At 37.0% G+C, this 14,196-nt stretch overlaps 1 long non-coding RNA gene across 1 annotated transcript; it reads right to left on the minus strand.

Annotated features, from left to right (window-relative positions):
• Positions 1 to 1,833: 1,833 nt before the first annotated feature.
• On the minus strand, positions 1,834 to 13,187 carry LOC110740875. The gene is made up of 4 exons (XR_002516098.2): positions 8,144 to 13,187; positions 7,104 to 7,162; positions 6,586 to 6,630; positions 1,834 to 2,251 (listed from the first exon to the last, which is right to left on the minus strand). It is a non-coding gene; the product is annotated as an uncharacterized LOC110740875 (long non-coding RNA).
• Positions 13,188 to 14,196: the final 1,009 nt, after the last annotated feature.

A 14,196-nucleotide genomic window follows, 5' to 3' on the forward strand; every position in this document is an offset into this window, starting at 1 on the left:
AGTGTTCCAGGCAACCACCATTAAAGGATGGGAATTTGCCTTTCGGACACATCGCATCTACCATCCCAATAATAGCTGATTGAAAGCTAGCCAGAAGCTGTGGTTGAGTTCTGTATACAGACATTGGGGAAGCTTGTTAAAAATACTGTTTTGAATTTAGTACATTTGAGTGGGGCCTGAGATTTTATATTTTTAATAACATTTATAGGTTGCAAAATGGTGCCCACCATTGGTTTTCACATACGTTTTATAGGATTGACTAAGTTATTTTTATATTTTATATTTACACTATCCAATATCTAAAAATTGAGGGGAAATTATATAAAATCAAAAAATTTTTAATGTGCCGCTCTTTAAAAATTAGAAAATGTACAACACTGGGCTCTGTTCCAACATGATAACAACCAACTGGAGCGAAACAGAGCTGCCTTCTTCGGTTGGGGCATGCACTTACCGTTTTGTCTTAGTCCTCTTCCTTCCCTGATGCCTCCCTGACACTGCAGATGAATATCACTGATGTTTACCATCATGTTTGCTCTGTTGTTTCCTTATACAAATAGTTGTTAAAAACAGGAAAACAAATGACAGACCCAAAGGGTCAGTCTAAAAGACAGAAAATTTAGTGATATTAGGGCATCAATCTCTTTCTCATGAAATTTCAAGAAGGAAGATTAACAAGGTCCTAGAGCAAGGGCTTTGCCAAACAACTGTAAGTCCGTTTCACAATTTCAGTGACAGCAGGGAAACTTTATACTGCCACTGTTTTTCTTACGTGTTAAAGAGCAAAAGCTCCGTAGGATTACAGCAGAGAAAGTCCATTCCAGACTGTGACACTACTTGCTGCATAGCAGAATTTAGTATGATGGGGTCGGGTGCAGTTTATCAGCAAAAATCACCTCATGATAACTCATGTCCCACTCTAATGAGGAGCTAGGCATTATCTCAAAATGTGCTGCAGCAAAGCCAGCACCTATATTTGGTGGTTTGTGAACAATCCTGTTATATGCCCTGAATATTTGTAATTTCACAATTGATTCTCCAATTGTATTCTGAAAATATAAATTATCCTCAGCTAAATTTTAGAAGCAATCACTCCATTACACATCACAGCAAACAGTATTATGTAAGGTTAACCACGGTATCTTTTTTCCAGTTTATTTACGGAAGCACACATGAATACACTCTAGTTATAAACGTTTTTAACAACAAAGAGATACAGAGAATAAAAAGTGAAAATCACTCATATTCTTTTACCTTCCCACTGCCCTGCCCTCCTCGCTCCTCTACTCTCCTTATTAAAAGCATTCTAAATTAACACTTAGTTGTGTGTTTTTCCAGACATTTTTCTATGTTTATATATATATGACATGTACTTTTATCTGGAGGATTTCTCATCACTTATGACACTGTTACACTATACATTTCTCATCACATACATTTTGTTGTGCGACTTGCTTTTTTAAATAATAATATGCTTGGGAAATCTTGCCATATCAGAATTTACCATATGCTTTTTAACCATTATATAGCATTCCAAATCAACCATTCTTCTATGGATGAATATTTAGATTGTTTCTTCTTCTTTATGAAGTTGCAATTAATTCCCTCAATCATATATCTTACTGTACACACAAGAGTATATAGAAGAGATATCTAGGAGTAACATCTGTCTGTTCAAAGTATACATATATTATTAACTTTTTACCTACTCCCAAATTGCATTCTACCTGCAATGTATGAATACCTAATTCCCCATGCTCTTGGTTATTATATTTAAAATATTTGCCTATCTGAAGGCCAAAAATATATCTCTGTTTTAATTTGCATTTAAACATTTTCACATTATTTATTAGCCATTTGTAATTCTTTGAATTTCTATTAGGCTGTCTTTTTCTTCTTAATTTGCATGAAATCCTTAGATATTAAGGTTGTTATCTTTTTATGTATATATGTTGCAAAATTTTTTACCAGGTTGACAACTGTCTTTTAACTTTGTTCTTTGACATGAATTGCACAGAAATATTCTGAATTTTTAAATATTAAAATCTGTTGAGGCTTTCTTTTATAACTTCAGAATTTTTTAATTCCCAGGAAGGTTTTACCTACCTCATGGTTATAAATATATTCTCCTTTATTTTCTATACCTGTTACCCACCAGTCCTGCTGGCCTGGATTTGGATCTCACAATTAGATGAATGTGAGTCTGCAGGCTTCTTGAAAAGCTTGGTGGACACTGGGCATAAGCAGGACCCTTCAAAGTCAAATGATAATGTGCAATGCACAATTAGCGAACAAGTCCTAACCAGCTCTAAAATTTTGTGGCTTTTGTAGTATGGCATGACTAGAGACAATACCTCAGACAATAACATTCCCACTAAGTGCACCGTTTTTGTTTTTGTTTTTTTTGAGACGGAGTCTCGCGCTGTGTCACCCAGGCTGGAGTGCAGTGGCGCGATCTCGGCTCACTGCAAGCTCCGCCTCCCGGGTTCACGCCATTCTCCTGCCTCAGCCTCCGAGTAGCTGGGACTACAGGCGCCCGCCACCACGCCCGGCTAGTTTTTTGTATTTTTAGTAGAGACGGGGTTTCACCATGTTAGCCAGGATGGTCTCGATCTCCTGACCTCGTGATCCACCCGCCTCGGCCTCCCAAAGTGCTGGGATTACAGGCTTGAGCCACCGCGCCCGGCCAAGTGCACCGTTTTTTGTTTGTTTGTTTTGTTTTGTTTTGTTTTGTTTTTTAAGATAGCATTTTGCCATATTGTCCAGGCTGGTCTTGAACTCCTGGGCTCAAGAGATCCACCCCCTGAGGAGGCGGCCTCCCAACGTGCTAAGATTACAGGTGTGAACCACAATGCCTTGGCACTAACTGCACCTTTGACATCACTGAAATCCTCTCCAGATCAGCAGAGAAAGCTATCTTATTGAGACTCTGCTGGCAATTAATAACAACATGGTATTATCAATTATTATCAAAAACAACATTAATGATAATGGTGATGAAGATAACAGCTAATATTACCACGTACTTACTATATACCAGGCATTTAGCATGTATCATCTCACTTAATCCTCACAGCAACCTTACAATAGCAACATTACCACTACTATGGCCATTAGCTTCTACTGAGATTTCCTGAAGGTGCCTCACCTAGTAAACAGAGTTATAATTGAAATCAAAGTCTATCTGATTTCAGAAGTCACAATTATAACCAAGGAATTATTCTCTCTCATACTAGACAGTTTGTGAAATAACCCTTTGGGAATATCAAAAAAAAAACAACCAAGGGAGACTAATGGAATGGCTGATATAATCGAATCCGGTAAATAGGAGTTTGTGTAATGTAAGTTGATCATTAAATCAGTATAAGTAGATTTAAAACTTGGTATGTAAAAATAAACCAAATAGTTTTCAGATGCATGTGAGAATTAACGGAGAAAAAAATTAGCAATAGAAGTACTAAAAAGATTAAGTGATTTTAAAAAACAATTTGGAAGAGGAAATAAACTTTCAATATCAAATAAAACTCAGAAAGCACTAAAAATAGATGATAAATTCTACTAGGTAAAAATGAAAACTTTTTTCATTGCAAAATAATTACAAAGCCAAATGATAAATGATAAATTTTGCTTGAAGGGGGCGGGGTAGGTGAATTTGCAATTAATATCACCAATAAAAGGTTATATGTGAAGAGTTTACATGACCCTTCAATGTCCAAGAAATGTCCAAGAATCAAATTTGGAAGAAAATGAAAAAAAATATATATATATCTAGAGAGAGAGAGAGAGAGAAGATAATACAAATAGTTCTTAAACACATGAATTATTTTTCAGCCTCACTGATAATTTTAAAATATAGAAACAAAATCATAATGAGGTATCATTTTTTAATCTATCAATTTGGACACGATAAAAAGAGAGGGGGAGAGAGAAAGAGAAAAATTGTGCTGGACAATTGTAGGGAACATGCTTTTATATATTCCTAGTACAAGAGTATACTGTTACAACTTCTCCATACAAAAGGTTTAAACTCTGAAACTTTCCAAAACAAAATTGCATATAGGTTTTGATCTGCCGATTCCACATACATCTGATGCTACAGACATATGTTCATCTGTGAAAATGGCATATGTATAAGGTAATAGAGAAGATGGAAAACAAATTACTAAGGAGCTATTTAATATTTAATGGGTTAAATAAATTACACTATATCCATATAATAGAATACTTCATAATAGAAAGAAAAAAGGGATAGGCAGTTTAAACCAATTGATCTGTTATTAAGTAAAAGAGCAAGGCACATAGGAGTGTATAGATTATGGTAGCCTATGTGCAGAGACATTTTGCATACATATATATACACATTAAATAATCCCCAGAAGAACTCTTTAAAAGCTGAGTGGTTAGGAAATAGGAGTAGGAGGGAGATTCATTTCTTAACATATATGTGCGTATCTTGAATTTTGAGTCAAGTATGGATTTCATCAAGTATAAAAATCAGTATTAACGTTATTGGGAGATCTACCGGAATCTTTTCACCAGGAATCATTTTATAGAAAATAATTTAGAAGATGATTTCAATATCTATAAACAAGGAAATTATTTTTTAAAAGATGATAGACGGAATAATATTTAGCTGTTAAAAAATTAATTTAATCTTTATATGTGGCTAAATTTAAGATTTAAAAAAACAGGTTACCATACAGTAAGTATAATCTGATCTCAATGTTTATAAAACAAAATTAAAAATGTATCTGTAGATGCATATACACAGATAAGTTTGTGAAAGAGAGCATGGAATTTTCTACACTATGGATATGTAAGAAATAGGGAGTGGAGGTGGGCAATCACTTTTTTTTATTCACTTCTGTGTTGTTTAATTTTTACAAAGTAATGTGTTACATTCATGGTTAAAAATGTATGTTATTCATAATTTAAGTCATGGAGACACTATTTGTATTCAGAGGATGGATAAGTTAGGGATCCAGTGATTATATAATATTATTATTTTTGTCTGAGTTTCCATGGTATTTTCTACTTGATATACTCAATATACTCAAACATTAGGAAATACATATCAAATAACTGAAAAATATTTACTTGCTTACCATATGTTAAAGTTTATATGCTGAAATCAACCTATAGTCAACATTTAGACCTCAATGAAAAAGAGCTTAAAATAAAAGACACTTGATTTGGTCTCAAAACAACAACTGGGATTTCAAATTAAGTTAAGAAAACAGCCTCAATTCTAACTCTGAATTTTTTAGTATGTATTTATTCTTTTGAAGCTCTATGTCAGGCCAATTTACAGATGGTCTGGTGAGCCACAGGAAAATAACCCTGTTTAGCTCATGAATCATAAAGAGTTACTCTAAATAGTTATTAATGCAACTTCTCAAGGCATCTGCCTTAACGCAAGGGAATATTTTACCCATAAGTTTAAATCTTGCTCAAAATAGGTAGATTGATGCTCTGCTTATAAGTGAAACTGTCTCATAATGAAGCCCTTTGGGTACTCCATAATCTAAATTCCTCACCACAAAGAAGGATTAAAATTAGTTCATTAAAACCAGATTCTGTTCTTTAATTAATAGAACTTATAAGAAGAAACATGTTATCTAGTTTTCACAATTGAATACTATTGAGTACCCTAAAATACTAGGAGACCTTCCCTTCCATATTTTTTAGAATGTCAGCTATTAAGATGAAGAAAGCTTATTTTCTACATGTTCTTTAGTGTACTTGAATCTTTTTTTTTTTTTGAGAAAGAGTCTCTTCTGTCGCCAGGCTGGAGTGCAGTGGTGCAATCTTGGCTCACTGCAATCTCTGCCTCCCAGGTTCAAGTGATTCTCCTGCCTCAGCCTGCTGAGTAGCTGGGATTACAGGTGCACGCCACCACACTCAGCTAATTTTTCTTATTATTATTATTTTTAGTAGAGACGGGGTTTCACCATGTTGGCGAGGATGGTCTTGATCTCCTGACCTTGTGGTCCGCCTGCCTCGGCCTCCCAAAGTGCTGGGATTACAGGAGTGAGCCACCGCGCCCAGCCTACTTGAATCTTTAGTTGTATTCAACACATATTAACCAATAGCAATGTTTCAGTTTTCAAAACAAGCAACTTATTTGTCTTGTATGTACCTAAGGAACTAATCATGAACTGGAATGGAATGGTGCAAGGATTGAAAAAGGCAAGCCAAGTCTCATTCAAAGTTACTCAAGCACTATTCAACTTTGTTCTAGGGCTGTGAATATTTAAGTTTATTGTTATTACATACTAGAAAGGTACACTATGATTTCGTGATATAACTCAATATTACTCAGTTATGAATGATATGAAGACAATAGGTATAAAAATACTGGACTACAACCCTTCAGAATTAAGGATGCTGGAGATAAAATGGCTTCCCTAAAAGGCTAAAAACGAATCATTATTCTACACCATTTATGAAATATCTTGGTTAACAGGGCCTCACAGGTAGTAATGAATATAAAAATAGCCCTAGAATCCAATTTCATCAATAGACTGAGTCTCCACTCCTACCAAACATTGTATTTGTGAAAGAGTGTAAAGCTTTGGTTTCTACCTTTTTTCCCTTATGAAGTGGACATTCTGGTGGAGATTAGAATACCTAGAAAATAGGGGATAAAGTATAATATTAGATCACTGGACTAAAAGTCAAAAAATGTGAATTCTAATCAAAATTCTATCAAGAATTGGTTGACTGTCAAAGGAAAGCCAGTTCTTTTCAATGGGCCTCAGTTTGCTTATTTAGCAAAATGAAGGACTAAAATTAAAATTGCCTAACATCTCACCAGGTCAAAGGCAATATAAAATAATGTTTAAGAGACTGTCCTCAGTTATATATACTAGGTACATACATTTGGGTAAATTATCAAACTTTTTGCCTCAGTTTCATAAAAATAATCAGGATAATAATATTATCTGCCTCATTGACTTATTGAAAACCACCAATGAGTTGATATGTGTTAAGTTGTTAACACGTGCTCAATAATAATAATGGTGTCTTTGTCTGTCTTGTGCTGCTATAACAGAATATCTAAGGCTGGGTAATTTAAAATGAACAGAAATTTATTGGCTTACAGTTCTAGAGGCTAGAAAGTCCGGTTTCAAGGTGCTGGCATTTGGCAAGGGCCTTGTTGCTGCATTATGACACGGCAGAAGACAAGAAAGTAAGAGAGAGCAAGAGGGTCAAAATTAATTATTTTATAATGGTATGAACCTCACCCATGGGGTGGAGCCCTCATGGCCTAATGTCTTCTTAGAGGTCCCACTTCTTAATACAATTACAATGACAATTAAGTTTCAGCGTGAGTTTTGGAGGGGAACAAACATTCAAACCATAGCAGATGATAATGATGGAGAAGGTGATGATGGTTGTGATGAAGATAATTTTATGTACTCAATGTTATAATGGAAGAGAGTAAAACCAAATATATTATCTGTGATGACTAATACTGAATGTCAACTTGATTGGATTGAAGGATGCAAAGTATTGATCCTGGGTGTGTCTATGAGGGTGTTGCCAGAAAAGATTAACATATGAGTCAGTGGGCTGGTGAGGGCAGACCCACCCTTAATCTGGTTGGGCGCCATCTAATCAGCTGCCAGCGCAGCTAGAATATAATGCAGGCAGAAAAATGTGAAAAGACAAAACTGGCCTAGCCTCCCAGCCTGCATCTTTCTCCCATGCTGGATGCTTCCTGCCCTGGAACATCGGACTCCAAGTCCTTCAGTTTTGGGACTCAGACTGGCTCTCCTTGCCCTCAGCTTGCAGACAGCCTACTGCAGGATCTTGTGATCGTGTGAGTTAATACTTAGGAAACTCCCCTTTACATATATATATATTTTTTATATTAGTTCTGTCCCTCTAGAGAACCCTGACTAATACATTATCCCTTGTCTTGTTCTTATCCAGTGGTATTCCTCATACCATGCTTCACTCACTGTCTTAACCCAGAGATGGATATTTCTCAGTAATTTGGTCATAAAATGTTAATCTTTGAAGAGTGAGCCACTCATCCAAATGGATTACAAAAGCGTGAGATGAGCACATACAAACATGTAAATGCAAGTGAAGCGATCTGCATTGTATTTGCAGCTCTCCCCATTTTGTTACTTACTCTGGTACTCTTGGTCAAATTCTCAGTTGCTCTGCGTCCAAATATGGGATTCTTAAAAGTGACTAAAGCACTATACATCCCTTTCCTATATCACTAAAAAAGATCAGAAATTTATAATTGATATCTCATATTTAGCATCTTTAGATTCAAATATACTTTTCCTCAGGTAACTAACATATTATAATTGTTTAAAATGTGAAAATGAAGCTCTTCTTTTTTACTGCCTCTTTCCTCCCCTCACAAACAGAAATACCATTGGATCATACTTTATAAATCCACTCTCAGAAATATTCCTAAAATATTCCTGCAATAAATATTCCCACATATTCCTACAATTAAAAAAACCCTTCACAAGTCAATGAAGTAACAATGTACCACCTGCAAAAGGAAGTATTTAATCCATAATTTCTCTGCCCAGGTGACCAGTAGCAGTTTCACACCAGAGTTGAGTGTGCCCACTGGTTCCCCTACTGATTCATAGAGCCTCTTTATCGTCACTCTTGCTATTCTCTGGAGAAGCCTCCTCTAGCCACTGACATGATGCAACTTAGGCAGGCCCCAGGAAGTACTCCTTTGCCAAAAAAATGGTGTAACTCCAATTTGAGATTTTCCGTTTGAAGTCCAGATCCTTATTAATGAATAGGGTATAAGATTAAAAGCCACTCTCTTTTGGTTTGTGGGAACTCTGTAGTTGGTACTTGACTGGACCTGTTATCAATGCACTAGAACCATTGTCAGTTGCACACACCAATGGAAAATGAGAGGGGATGAAGCAAAGGGTAAGGGATGCAGTTGTTTTCAATAAAAGGTATGGTGGCTTTGAAAACAGATTTAAGCTCAATCATATCCTTCATAAGAAAGTCAAATCAAAATTGTCTGTTTTATGCTTCTTGTATTTCTAAAAATGCATTTTCAATACTATCTCCCAATTCAAGTGAACAGAACCAGCCCTCAACAAAATTATTAGTATTTTGGAGGGAAATCTAATCTCTTCTTTTGACTAATGCCCAAGGATAAGTAGGTTTCTTTTTAAATTTGCTGTGAGCTACAAGAAGATACCCAAACACATTAAAATTTTGTGTGAGATAAGAGTAAATTGGTTAAAACAAAGGCCTGAATTATTTTTCTTCAAATAAAGCACATGAGCTTTAGTTGATAAACCCAGTGACTTCTATTTTAGACACTCAGAGGCTCATTTTTACTTACTGGATTGCTGTTATTTTTCAAAATTTGAGATTCTTGAATTAATGAGCTGTTGCACCTAATGAGCACATTTGTCATCACCCATACAGTTGTTCAGTCATCTCCGTCAGTCTATTACGTCTGCCATGAAGTATGAAGATGCAGAAAGCATGGGCTCTGCCTCAGCTCTTTCACACAAGTCCTGTGTGGCATAGGCCATGTGGCACTTCTACTACAAAGTAAAAGCAACAAAAGAGATTGAAAAAACAAGTTGAGTTTGGAATAAAAAATGAAATCCATATCTTCCTGTTTGGCATACAGTCCATGAGGCCCAAAACAGTGACACATTTACCTTTGTATCCCCAACAAGGAATGCAGTGTTGGCATATTACACATTCATTGCCTTAGTCATTACTTGCTGAAAATAAATAAATAAATAAAGCCTTTAAACCCACTTATGAAACAATGCAGCATGGTGGAGTGATGGGAACAGCTTCCCTCTGTGAGTCTAGTTTCTTCATCCACAATTTGAGTGGAATAATGCCTATCCTACAGGGTAATGGTAAGGAGTTACTGAAATAACCTGTGCTGACACAGGACTTGGCCCATAGAAGGTACTCTGGAGCTATTTGTGGAAATAGAATCATAGATACTTTTAAGTGAGTTAATAGACAAGGAAGGAGCATGAGTTTCACCCATTCACAGAGTTTATTTGGATCAGAACAGCTCGCTACAGAAGGAGGAGGTAAACTTCCCTCCATATGGAGAACATTTATAGATAGCCCCATTCCCTAGATATGTAGACTGCATTTATAACAGTGAAGGATTTTGACAAGAGCAACATGCAACAATCCAGAATCTTAAATCTGTATAATTGTCCCATTCACCCTGTGCTCCATCAAGTCATTCAAGGGTAGTAAGGAATACCACTAAAATTTAGAATTGCAAATCTCCTTGGGTCAGCGTCTCCAGCCCTTCCCAGCTGAGAGACTACTTCAATGAATCTACATAACCAGCTTCATATTTCAAGGGCCTGAATACCCACTTTGGAACATTGAAGTCTCTTTTGTTTCTTTTAGACACAATTTTTATTTTAATTGATTCTTTTGAAACTGCTTCAGAGATATGGTAAAGTGAAATAAAGAAAATTTTCAAAACCAATCAAAGGTATTATTTATTAGCTATAGAAATGGTTTTAGTAAGGGCAGAAAAAGGTGACATCAAAACGATGGTTTTTAATCCATTGCCATCTCCTGTTACAGTTATAAATTGAGAGTGCATAGGACTATTATCCTCAGGTTCCAAATGACACAAAGTGTACTTTTACGTAAATTAATATGGTAATACATTTAGAGCATGTTTTCCTCTTTAATAAAGGAATCTGAGCCCAAGGTTAGTGAAATAAAAGACTTGAGCAAAACAACAGCAACAAAAACAGGCAAACAAAACCAACTTCTGTGTCTTCCTCACTGCAACAAAATGTTTTAGGGATGGAGCTAATGATGAGATTTATTAAATTTCCTAGGTGGACACACTGGGTCTGCCCATTTGCAAAAGAGTACTCTGTGTCCTTGACTTTAGGTTTTATTTTGTATTATTTTGGAAGGGTAAACAAATCTCCTCCTCTGAAGGGGAACATCATGTGCTGCTGGAAACACTCTGCCTTCCCACGTAACTAACTTACAGAATATTTCACAGCCCTTGCTGGTAATCACATGGAAGTTTTGTTTGATGGCAAACACTGTCACACTGTTCCACTGCTCAACATGATTCTTACAGGGTTCCAGGAACTGTCCCCAGTGTAATGTCTCAAGAATAATAAAAAATAGCCTTCTTTTGCATGACTTTTTAAAAAAAAGTTAGAGCCACCAAAACAGATTATGAATAGCAAATGACAGCTTTTTAGAAATTCAACCAAGCCTCTCTTCCTCAAAGCTCAGAAACAGTGAAGTGGACAGAGAGTGGGGGTATTTTTGTCGTTGCAATAAAATGGAGCACTGTGGTGTATAATAAAACAGCAACAACTTCTGACTAGCATCACTAATGCTCCACAGCCACTTCTGGGCTCAAAAAAGAAAAAAACATGCTCAGGGTTGGCCTCCTTGGCAAAGTACATGGCTGCTTAATGGTGTGAGTTGAGGCATACTTAAGAGTCCTTCCATCCTCCAAAATATTCACTTTGCCAATTTCCATAATCCTAAGATTCCATCACCAAGGCTTTATTTCTTGTGGTTAAGACATATAGCCTGTTAACGCAGTGATACTCCTGAAGCCCATTAATGTTAGGCCACCATCCAAACTATTTGCACATCCTAGAGGCAATACAATATCAAGAGTGAGTTCTATTGGGGGCCCTCCTCAGTCTCCAAAGATACTTAGATCAATGTTTCTCCAACGTCGACATGCATATGAATCACCTGAAGATCTTATTAAAATACAGATTCTAACTTATTATGTTTGGGGATGGACCTAAGATTTCTGTATTCAAAGGAGACTCCTTCAGTCTGATGCTGCTGGTCCACAGACCACACTTGGAGTAGCAAACTCCTAGACTCTTCCCAAGATCTCCTAGATAAGGACTCAAGACCAGGGGTCAGCAAACTTTTATTGTAAGGGGTCAGATAGTAAATATTTTGGTTTTGTAGGCCACAGGGTCTTTGTTGCAACCACTCAGCTCTGCCATTATAGCAAGAATGTATCCATAGACAGTATGTAAATGAACGGATATGCCTGTGTTCCAATAAACTTTATTTACAAAAATAGGCTGCAGGCCAGATTTTGTCCACAGGTCATGGTTTGCTAACCCCTGCTCTACCTATGCCTAATAAAGGTAAAGAAAAATACATTAGGAAGCCAAGAAGGCAATCAGAAAGCAAGCTGGGTTTGAGTATCTTTATAGGAAATTTGGAATCCCCTTCAAAAGACAAAATTTGGTGCTCTAGACAGACAAGACATGAAAGGTGGAGGTGCAAGAGTATCAGTCACTTACCCTACTTCACAATTTTACATAGAACTTGACTGTGCTCATCTTGGGCTTTCCCTAGGGACCCTAGGAAAGGGAAAGGAATAAAGCAAGTTTATATTCTGTGAGTTTATATGCCAACAACTCGCCTTTTGTTAATACAGACAAAATCACACAATGCTTTTTTTCAGTAGCCAGGAGAAAAGGTATGCCTGAAGGGCAAGGTCTGTGTACAAGTAACACAGATGGCCCACCCCTTTGTCTCACTGTTAAACACCCTGTACCTATCCACTCCACTACTGAGGTCTTACATGTGTTGATAATCTACTAGGCATTCTCATATGTCCAGATTTATTCATTTACTCATTAAATATTTCCTAAGCATCTATTTGATAACTGAGAGAGCAGTAATTCCTGAGGAAAACATGGAAAAGACATCCCTGATCTTTGCCCTCAGAGTCTATGGTATAGTGATGGCCTCAGACAAATATATGCACAGTTAAGCTTCAATGTGGAAAGAACCATGAGGGTAGAATACTGGTGTCTGAGTGATGGTAGAACAGACATATAACAGAACTGTGCCATGACCTGAATAATGACTTGCCGTTAGGTAGCTTTGAAAGAAGATAAAAAATGACCCAGCAGGAGAGAAGAATATGGGCAATAGACTGGAAGCCAAAAAAAGGAGTATGTGTCAGGCATTTATGAGGCCAAAAACATATGAAAAAACATTTGTCATCACTGATTATTAGAGAAATGCAAATCAAAATCACAATGAGATACTATCTCACACCAGTTAGAATGCTAATTATTAGAAAGTCAGGGAATGGCCGGGGCGGTGGCTCATGCCTCTAATTCCAGCACTTTGGGAGGCCGAGGTGGGCAGATCACGAGGTCGGGAGATTGAGACCATCCTGGCTAACGCAGTCTCTACTAAACCCCATCTCTTCTAAAAATACATTAAAAATTAGCTGGGTGTGGTGGGGGGCGCCTGTAGTCCCAGTTACTCGAGAGGCTGAGGCAGGAGAATGGCATGAACCTGGGAGGCGGAGCTTACAGTGAGCCAAGATCATACCACTGCACCCCAGCCTTGGCAACAGAGTGAGACTGCATCTCAAAATAATAGTAATAATAATAATAATAATAAAGTTAGGAAACAACAGATGCTGGCGAGGCTGTGGAGAAATAGGAACAATTTTACACTGTTGGTGGGAGTGTAAATTAGTTCAACCCTTGTGAAAGACAGTGTGGCGATTACTCAAGCATCTAGAACTAGAAATACCATTTGATCCAACAGTCCCATTACTGGGTATATACCCAAAGGATTATAAATCATTCCATTATAAAGACACATGCACACGTATGTTTATTGCAGCACTATTTACAATAGGAAAGACTTGGAACCAACGCAAATGCCCATCAATGATAGACTGGATAAAGACAATGTAGCACATACACCATGGAATACTATGCAGCCATAAAAAAGAATGAGATCATATCGTTTACAGGGACATGGATGATGCTGGAAGCCATCATTCTCAGCAAACTAACACAGGAACAGAAAACCAGACACCATATGTTCTCACTCATAAGTGGGAGTTGAACAATGAGAACACATGGACACAGGGAGGGGAATATCATACACCAGGGCCTGTTGTGGGGAAGGGGGCAAGGGTAGGGAGAGCATTAGAACAAATACCTAATGCATGTGAGGCTTAAAACCTAAATGACAGGTTAATGGGCGCAGCAAAGCACCATGGCACACGTATAACTATGTAACGAACCTACACGTTCTGCACATGTATCCCAGGACTTAAAGTAAAACTAAAAAAAAGAGTGTGTGTCAGAAGAACTGAAAGGCATTTGGTGATACTGCAGCAGAGTTCAGTTAGGGAATGGTGAGAGATAG

This window comes from Papio anubis, chromosome 10 (assembly GCF_008728515.1).
Source record: "Papio anubis isolate 15944 chromosome 10, Panubis1.0, whole genome shotgun sequence".
In the NCBI taxonomy this organism is placed as follows: Eukaryota; Metazoa; Chordata; class Mammalia; order Primates; family Cercopithecidae; genus Papio; species Papio anubis.